This window comes from Chiloscyllium plagiosum, unplaced genomic scaffold (assembly GCF_037043375.1).
Source record: "Chiloscyllium plagiosum isolate Xiang-an unplaced genomic scaffold, Cpla_swu_hap1 HiC_scaffold_18, whole genome shotgun sequence".
Taxonomy (NCBI): domain Eukaryota; kingdom Metazoa; phylum Chordata; class Chondrichthyes; order Orectolobiformes; family Hemiscylliidae; genus Chiloscyllium; species Chiloscyllium plagiosum.
In genome coordinates this window covers 78,060,248-78,070,970 of record NW_028270156.1, presented here as the reverse complement: position 1 = coordinate 78,070,970, position 10,723 = coordinate 78,060,248, and positions in this window count along the sequence as shown.

The following is a 10,723-nucleotide window of genomic DNA, read 5'->3' as shown; positions in this document are numbered from 1 at the left end:
CACCCTCAGTACGAGGTTGACTGTCCTCCCCGTCTCACAGTAGTTCCCTACATTTGTCCGCTCCTCAATCCTCTCAATCATTCATTATTTTAAGCCTCATCCGCATCCTGATCTATTTGATTCATCAGGATAATGGTCCCCTCGTGGTTCAAGACAGAGTCACGGAAACGCAGTCAACCAAGCTGTGAAGGTGACGGTGAGCGATTGACCTGGGAGGGGTTTCCGTCTGGTCACAGTGCCTCCTTCAGTGACATTGCTTTCTAACAGAGTTAGAACAAGCATGAAGTAGGTATCACTTCCAGAGTAAACATCTAGGATATTCCTGAGTAAATGACCCAATGTCTGACATTGTGTTCAGTGTTGGAGACTGAATGGACAGCAAGGTGGCTCAGTGCAACAATGCAGATTGACAGCGTTAGGGACCTGGGTTTGATACCAGCTTCGGGCAACTGCCTATGTGGAGTTTGCACATTCTCCCTGTGTCTGCGTGGGTTTCGTCCCACAGTCCGAAGATGTGCAGGTTTGGTGAATGGGGCCAGCTAAATTGCCCATCGTGTTTGGGTATGTGTAGAGTCGGTGTTAGTGAGGGGAAATGTGGAGTATTAGGGTATGGGAAAACATCTGGTTGGGATGCTCTCCGGAGGTTCGGCGTGAACCCGTTGGGCCAAATATCCTGTGTCCACACTGCAGGGATTCTGAGATTCAATACCAGACAGAAGCAATTTGATTCACAGAACATTGAATGTTCCGTTGAATTTCATCTAATGTATGTGTTGCAGCATCTCACATGTGCCCGTTTGGAGCAACTCCAATTTTAATTTAAATCTCCATGAATGGATATAACACAATTTGGGCCAGGTATGGTCTCAAAACTTCGTGATGCAATCTGTGCGACAGTCAGTTTCTACGGGATGAGGGTATAATCATTATCGTGAGTAAACGACGCTATGACCTTGCGTGAAGAACACCAGATTCCGAGTTTCAGTACGTTCCTGAAAAGTAATTACAATGACTTTTTTGAAATGAATCGAAAATGATTCAGTTGGTTTTGTTCTTTTGATACCTGTTGTTGAAGTCAAGATTGTTGTTGGTGCTGTTGTTGTCGATGCTGCAAAGTAAGGATTTGAATGTTTACACCGACAGGGTATTGAACAATCACAGCAACAGCAAATATGAAATAATAGATGTGAAGTGAAGAAACAGATGGCAATTTGTACCATCAGCAGCCATTTGCTCACTATTTCACGCTGAGGGTGGAATTGATTCAGCGGGAAATAGCTGCGCGTTTGGAATGAAACATTCAAATGTTCACCGCGACTGTTCCGCCTTTCAGTCAGATCACAGCTGACCTGAAAGCCCTCAACTTCAGCATGTACCCTCGGACCCACGACTCTCCATCAAGCTATGAAGATGACGGTGAACGATTGACCTGGGAGGGGTTTCCGTCTGGTCACAGTGCCTCCTTCAGTGACATTGCTTTCTAACAGAGTTTGAACAAGCATGAAGTAGGTATCACTTCCAGAGAAAACATCCAGGATATTCCTGAGTAAAAGTCCCAATATCTGACATTGTGTTCAAGTGTTGGAGACTGCATGGGTAGCAAGGTGGCTCAGTGGTTAGTACTGCAGCTTTACAGCGTTATGGACCTGGGTTTGAAACAAGCTTCGGGCGACTGCCTATGTGGAGTTTACACATTCTCCCTGTGTCTGCGTTGGTTTCCTCCCACAGTCCGAAGATGTACAGGTTTGGTGAATGGGGCCAGGTAAGGTGCCCATAGTGTTTGGGTATGTGTTAGGGAGGGTCAATGTGGAGCAATACGATATGGGAACACATCTGGGTCGGATGCTCTACGGAGGTTCGGCGTGAACCCGTTGAGCCAAATATCCTGTTTCCACACCGAGGGATTCTGTGATTCCATACCAGACAGAAACAATTAGATTCATAGAATGTTCAATGTTCCGTAGAACTTCATCTAATTTATGTGTTGCAGCATCTCACATGTTCACGTTTCCCGCATCTCCCAATTTAATTTAAATCTCCAATGAATGAATACAACACAACTTGGGCCAGGTATTCACTTACATCTTTGTGAGTGCAACAGCCAGATTCCACGGGATGAGAGTACAATCATTATCGTTAGGAAAAAACGCTATGCCCTTGCGTGAAGAACTCGAGATTCCGAGTTTCAGTACGTTCCTTAAATGTAATTACAATGAATTTGTTGAGATGAATCGAAAATGATTCAGTTGGTTTTGTTCATTTGGTACCTGTTGTTGAGGTCAAGGTTGTTGTTGGTGCTGTTGTTGTTGATGCTGCAAAGTAAGGATTTGAATGTTTACATCAGCAGGATATTGAACAATTACAGTAACAGCAAATATGAAATGATAGATGTGAAGTGAAGAAACAGATGGAAATTTGTACCGTCAGCAATCATTTGTTCACTATTTCACGCTGAGTTTGGAATTGATTCAGCGGGAAATGGCTGCGCGTTTGGAATGAAACATTCATATGTTCCACAATTCAATGTAGTCCCACTCCCATGCCTAGGTGCTCTGCATTGTCTTTCTCAGTTCCCACCTTGAACTTCAGAACATTACGTTGTCGCTTTGTACACAGTACCATTGCAGGGAGTGAACTGGCATTCTCGATGTACATGTGTACATGGGGGAAAAAAAGATAGTTCCCAACACAGTGTTAATAACATAATGATTGGTGAATTTTAGAATGTTTCCGAGGCTACTGCTGGTAGATTGAGGACCAAGATAAACATGAATAAGATCATAAACCATGCCTACTTTACCTTTGGTTGATGTTGGTATTGGAGCATAAGGGTGGCTCGTCACCCGGGCTAGAAGAAACAAGTAAAATAAAATGATGAGCCGAAATGAAGGTTAATGTCTGACTGAGATGAGCAATGCAATCTAACAGGTAGGCAGGCGCTGGGTCGAAGTGTGGTGCCGGAAAAGCACATCGGGACAGACAGCATCGGAGGAGCAGGAGAATTATCGTTTTGGGCATCAGCCCTTCATCAGGCAGGAAAACGCTGCGACTGCAAGACTATTGGATCCATACTTAGCCAAGTCGAATGCTATTTTGTATGACAAACACAATGCATTGTTCATGAGACAAATAGAATTCCATAAATACGTGAAAAACGATTGTGCAGAGAATAAGGTGGTGAATCAAAAATAAGTTTATTTTTTTGGGATAATTTTGACTGATAGCTATTTCTGGTCCGTCTTTTGTATGAAACAGAAATCTGCATCTACTCACTGAATTTGTAGCCTTTGGTTCAGCTGGACCTCGGCTGATGCAGTAAAAGCAATGAATGACCTTTCATGTTTGCTGAAAAGTACTACATTCCATCCGCCTTCAGTCACCTCAACAAAAACCGTTCAACAGAAGGAAATCCACATGCATCATTGAACCTTAACAGTCATTCAGTCATAGAGTGACTTGGTCACAGTGACAGGACAGGACAGTAAGAGGCCAGTCGGCATCTTGAGTTCATTTTGGGATCGACCACCAAACCAAATCAGAGCTCGAGACAAGATTCAAATGAATCCCTGCTTTTGTACGCACTACCTCTGTATGAAACCATTGCTGACAGCTTTTCGTGACTGTTGTTGTTCTCGCTGTTTTTCCTGCTGGACAGAAGACACTTGATGGTGTCAACATGCAGAATAGAACATCTGTCATCCATCAGTGTAGAATTCCAGTTGTCAAGTCAACAAATATGATCATTTCAATCATTGTCTAAAATTTCACTGAAAGCTTTTTCATTACAGCACAGCTAATTTCATACCTGTTGTTGAAGTTGTCATTGTCGTCGATGCTGTAAAGGGTTCAGAATGCATCATCATGGATGGTACGATATCTAAACATCCTTTTATTGTTCAAAGGTAGTGTGACTACAATCAGTACTGACTGCAATTCAAAACTTCGATTCCCTCTGTTAAACACAATACTATTCTGTGCAAAATGTTAATTGAATAATCGAGCTTTGCCATGATCCATTAAAAGTAACTGACAAGGATACGCGATAAGGTTTCATGTTATTATTTTACTACATCTTGAACATCATTTTATGCTTCTTGGGACCAACCGGAAACTCTTGGCACAGCCTCCAAAAGTTCACCTTACTTCTCCTTAATGTTCTCGCACTTCCTAAAAGACAACTTTCTAGAGGGATCATTCCATGAGCTTTATCCTACACAGCCCTCTACATTTTCAGACTGCACAATTGTGGATGCCTTCAGCTGTTGGTGTGTGACTGACTCGCCCCAGCACAACGAATGTGCTGAAGCCAAGATGTTGAATTGGTTAGATTGGAAGAAAATATTTTCCTCATCCTGGGTATTTTGAATGCTGCAGGATGAGAGACTAGCCGTGTTAATCTTGATCTGTATATAGTCCTTTCTTCATTCATGCATTAGCAGTTGAGCAAGGCAAAAGTCTCCCAATAAACAACATCATCTGAAGAAGTTTTGACTCCTTGGTTTCATTGGATTAAAGTAAATTAAATAACTGCTTACTTCCCACTGTGCCTCCAACTGGAAGTTCCTCTGTAAGACAGATCATAATTTGCAAATCAAATCATAAAATGAAATCTGACTATCAGACATTGTTCAGATAAATCCATGTTTCAGATGTTACTAGAAGTTATCCGTTGAGTATGTGAGATGTTAGATGATGATTCCGTCAACTTTAAATATCATGAGCTCAATGTTGCATGACCTTAAGACAGCGAGCCCTGTATCAGTTGCAAACAGTGACAGTAACTGTTTAAAATGAACGTATCTGCATTGGTGTTCAGGTCAGGAATCCTAGTTCTGCATTTCTGACTTTTTGACAACCATCATTCTAATGATATTGTTGAAAGTCTATTATTAATGTCATACCTGTTGTTGAAGTTGTTGGTATTGTTGTTGCTGGAAGACAAATATTGCAAGGTACAAGTGAAGAAAATTCAAAATAACATCACCATCTTTTGGAGAACTTCCGAGTTGTGAATTCTAAAGATTTATTTGAAAGATACGGCTAGAACTAAATGAAAAACTTCATAAAACTGCAAAAGACTGAGAGATGCTGAAATTCAGAAAGCAAAAGCGAAGTTGCTGTCTAAGCTCAACAAGTCTGGTAGCTTTTCGGGTGCAGTAACAAGTCTTCAGAGATTCTGACAGAAAGCCATCTTAGGTCAACAATATTCAGATGGCATTCTCTTGTAATCTCTTCATTGGAGGCTGCACTTTGCACCTTGGTTTCTGGCTTTCTGGCGACAGAGCCTCCAAGATATCACAAGCGTGACCATCAGCATAACGGTTGAGGTTACTTTGGGAGCACACACTTTCTCTGTCTCAAAGAGTCTTGACATAATGTTGGCAGTTTTGCCATTTGTGACCCAACTTGTTGGCCAATGAACAATATGAGACCTGGAGAGATTGCAGGCCAGCCCCTTTTTCTGAAGTGAATATCTGCCAAATTGTTTGTGGGTTGGCAATTGTGAGCAGATATTACCAAGAAATTGTCTAAAGACAAACCTTCTGTTCCCTTGCTATTTGCACCAGTTCGTAAATGAGAAACATCTCGGAAACCTGAACCCATTCTTTCCTTTTTCTGCAGAAGTATTAGTTGTAAAATGAAAAATATTCACGCACAGAATATCCTTTAGAAACCATTCTTGCGACATTACATGCCTTGTTCAGGTTCAGTATCTAAAGTCGAAAAGTGTGTGCAATGGTGAATGAGAATGTTGGAGATTCAATTGACGTTCGGCGCATGCACCATTGAGCAGTTAGGTCATGCACGTCATGGTATTGCATTGAGAAACGTTGGAGCAAACGTTGGGGCCGGTCTGCTCACCTCGACTGCTCTGCCTTTCAATCAGATCACAGTTCATCTGGAAACATTCAATTCGACTTTTCATGCTATACCCTCGGACCCTCGACTTCCTACTGATGAAATATCTCATCGATCCTTGAATAAAACAAATTTACGACGAGTTGCAAAACACTCGTCAAGTAATGTCCGGAGGACCTGGGAAAAACGTGTCCTCACCTTGCTGAGCTTGGTAGATTCCCCACAGATCAAGTAACCTGTGCTCCTCCTCTGTAAAACCTCAAGGTGGATCGTATCAGCTAAGATTCACAATCAGTTGAAAGACTTTGTGCTTTTAACCCATTGTTCACAATGAGCTTCTTGCAAACCACATAATGGCAGCACTTAATCCTCCGCTCTATTCCAGGATGAATGAGGGTTTTACCTATTTAGCGGTAGATTCAAATTTGGAGGAAATATTTGCTGACAATATAACGGCAGCTGCAACTTCCTCCATCGTCGTGAGTATCTCTGTTTCTATTTCATGACTTGACTCTCTTTTTAACTTCAGATATCCAGGCAGGAATTTTGTTACTATTTGCTCATCAAGGTTTTTTTTCAAAATTATGTACCTGTTGATGATGTCGTTGTTGGTGTTGATGCTGGAAAGAACACAGTAAATTGTGTGAATGTGCAGAATGGAGCACCATTCCTTCATTTCTGGAAGCAGATATACTGACAATCATCAATCATCCTCATTTCATGCATTGGAGAAGAACTTACTAAACAGTTTAACCCAACGACACAGACAAATTCGTACCTGTTGTTGATGCAGTCGCTGTCGATGCTGGAAAAGATATCAAAAATGAGATCATAAAGAGTTCAAAGTGTTGACATCATCTTTAAAAGCAGTGTTCCAGACACACAAAAGCAGTGATGGCAATTTCAAATTGGGGAGCAAATTTACATCTGAGAAGAGAAATGATGTACAGTATCTACGAAAACTCTATTCCGTTTCGCTCTGTTCTTTCATCTGAAATGCTTCTTTGCAGCAGTTTGGAAATAAGTTGTCCGAAGTGTTGCATCAATCACTTGATTTGTTTCCCTCAGGTTTGCATTACTACACACTGGTTCTCTCCTGGAGTCTACGCTTCGTACCCTGTATTCCTTGTTTCATTTAGTTTCATTTCTGATTGACAAGCGAACTGCGTCTCTGCTCATCTGCATTTCCTTTCAAAAAAAAATATATCCTTGGATATTCACTTTCCAGCTCTGATCCCATTGCAGCCACGTTCGGCAATGCTTACAAATTTGGCGCCATCAAATTCAATCTGCGCTACAACTTCATTTACCGCATTTTATATACTGAACGCGTTGAAGAACAACACCCTCAGTACGAGGTTGACCGTCCTCCCCGTCTCACAGTAGTTCCCTACATTTGTCCGCTCCTCAATCCTCTCAATCATTAATTATTTTAAGCCTCATCCGCATCCTGATCTATTTGATTCATCAGGATAATGGTCCCCTCGTGGTTCAAGACAGAGTCACGGAAACGCAGTCAACCAAGCTGTGAAGGTGACGGTGAGCGATTGACCTGGGAGGGGTTTCCGTCTGGTCACAGTGCCTCCTTCAGTGACATTGCTTTCTAACAGAGTTAGAACAAGCATGAAGTAGGTATCACTTCCAGAGTAAACATCTAGGATATTCCTGAGTAAATGACCCAATGTCTGACATTGTGTTCAGTGTTGGAGACTGAATGGGTAGCAAGGTGGCTCAGTGCAACACTGCAGATTGACAGCGTTAGGGACCTGGGTTTGATACCAGCTTCGGGCGACTGCCTATGTGGAGTTTGCACATTCTCCCTGTGTCTGCGTGGGTTTCGTCCCACAGTCCGAAGATGTGCAGGTTTGGTGAATGGGGCCAGCTAAGTTGCCCATCGTGTTTGGGTATGTGTAGAGTCGGTGTTAGTGAGGGGAAATGTGGAGTATTAGGGTATGGGAAAACATCTGGTTGGGATGCTCTCCGGAGGTTCGGCGTGAACCCGTTGGGCCAAATATCCTGTGTCCACACTGCAGGGATTCTGAGATTCAATACCAGACAGAAGCAATTTGATTCACAGAACATTGAATGTCCCGTTGAATTTCATCTAATGTATGTGTTGCAACATCTCACATGTGCCCGTTTGGAGCAACTCCAATTTTAATTTAAATCTCCATGAATGGATATAACACAATTTGGGCCAGGTATGCTCTCAAAACTTCGTGATGCAATCTGTGCGATCGTCAGTTTCTACGGGATGAAGGTATAATCATTATCGTGAGTAAATGACGCTATGACCTTGCGTGAAGAACACCAGATTCCGAGTTTCAGTACGTTCCTGAAAAGTAATTACAATGACTTTTTTGAAATGAATCGAAAATGATTCAGTTGGTTTTGTTCTTTTGATACCTGTTGTTGAGGTCAAGATTGTTGTTGGTGCTGTTGTTGTCGATGCTGCAAAGTAAGGATTTGAATGTTTACACCGGCAGGGTATTGAACAATCACAGCAACAGCAAATATGAAATAATAGATGTGAAGTGAAGAAACAGATGGCAATTTGTACCATCAGCAGCCATTTGCTCACTATTTCACGCTGAGGTTGGAATTGATTCAGCGGGAAATAGCTGCGCGTTTGGAATGAAACATTCAAATGTTCACCGCGACTGTTCCGCCTTTCAGTCAGATCACAGCTGACCTGAAAGCCCTCAACTTCAGCATGTACCCTCGGACCCACGACTCTCCACTGAAGCGCAGTCCATCAAGCTATGAAGGTGACGGTGAACGATTGACCTGGGAGGGGTTTCCGTCTGGTCACAGTGCCTCCTTCAGTGACATTGCTTTCGAACAGAGTTAGAACAAGCATGAAGTAGGTATCACTTCCAGAGAAAACATCCAAGATATTCCTGAGTAAAAGACCCAATATCTGACATTGTGTTCAAGTGTTGGAGACTGAATGTGTAGCAAGGTGGCTCAGTGGTTAGTACTGCAGCTTTACAGCGTTATGGACCTGGGTTTGAAACAAGCTTCGGGCGACTGCCTATGTGGAGTTTACACATTCTCCCTGTGTCTGCGTTGGTTTCCTCCCACAGTCCGAAGATGTACAGGTTTGGTGAATGGGGCCAGGTAAGGTGCCCATAGTGTTTGGGTATGTGTTAGGGAGGGTCAATGTGGAGCAATACGATATGGGAACACGTCTGGGTCGGATGCTCTTCGGAGGTTCGGCGTGAAACCGTTGAGCCAAATATCCTGTTTCCACACCGAGGGATTCTGTGATTCCATACCAGACAGAAACAATTAGATTCATAGAATGTTCAATGTTCCGTAGAACTTCATCTAATTTATGTGTTGCAGCATCTCACATGTTCACGTTTCCCGCATCTCCCAATTTAATTTAAATCTCCAATGAATGAATACAACACAACTTGGGCCAGGTATTCACTTACATCTTTGTGAGTGCAACAGCCAGTTTCCACGGGATGAGAGTACAATCATTATCGTTAGGAAAAAACGCTATGCCCTTGCGTGAAGAACTCGAGATTCCGAGTTTCAGTACGTTCCTTAAATGTAATTACAATGAATTTGTTGAGGTTAATCGAAAATGATTCAGTTGGTTTTGTTCATTTGGTACCTGTTGTTGAGGTCAAGGTTGTTGTTGGTGCTGTTGTTGTTGATGCTGCAAAGTAAGGATTTGAATGTTTACATCAGCAGGATATTGAACAATTACAGTAACAGCAAATATGAAATGATAGATGTGAAGTGAAGAAACAGATGGAAATTTGTACCGTCAGCAATCATTTGTTCACTATTTCACGCTGAGTTTGGAATTGATTCAGCGGGAAATGGCTGCGCGTTTGGAATGAAACATTCATATGTTCCACAATTCAATGCAGTCCCACTCCCATGCCTAGGTGCTCTGCATTGTCTTTCTCAGTTCCCACCTTGAATTTCAGAACATTACGTTGTCGCTTTGTACACAGTACCATTGCAGGGAGTGAACTGGCATTCTCGATGTACATGTGTACATGGGGGAAAAAAAGATAGTTCCCAATACAGTGTTAATAACATAGTGATTGGTGAATTTTAGAATGTTTCCGAGGCTACTGCTGGTAGATTGAGGACCAAGATAAACATGAATAAGATCATAAACCATGCCTACTTTACCTTTGGTTGATGTTGGTATTGGAGCATAAGGGTGGCTGGTCACCCGGGCTAGAAGAAACAAGTAAAATAAAATGATGAGCCGAAATGAAGGTTAATGTCTGACTGAGATGAGCAATGCAATCTAACAGGTAGGCAGGCGCTGGGTCGAAGTGTGGTGCCGGAAAAGCACATCGGGACAGACAGCATCGGAGGAGCAGGAGAATTATCGTTTTGGGCATCAGCCCTTCATCAGGCAGGAAAACGCTGCGACTGCAAGACTATTGGATCCATACTTAGCCAAGTCGAATGCTATTTTGTATGACAAACACAATGCATTGTTCATGAGACAAATAGAATTCCATAAATACGTGAAAAACGATTGTGCAGAGAATAAGGTGGTGAATCAAAAATAAGTTTATTTTTTTGGGATAATTTTGACTGATAGCTATTTCTGGTCCGTCTTTTGTATGAAACAGAAATCTGCATCTACTCACTGAATTTGTAGCCTTTGGTTCAGCTGGACCTCGGCTGATGCAGTAAAAGCAATGAATGACCTTTCATGTTTGCTGAAAAGTACTACATTCCATCCGCATTCAGTCACCTCAACAAAAACCGTTCAACAGAAGGAAATCCACATGCATCATTGAACCTTAACAGTCATTCAGTCATAGAGTGACTTGGTCACAGTGACAGGACAGGACAGTAAGAGGCCAGTCGGCATCTTGAG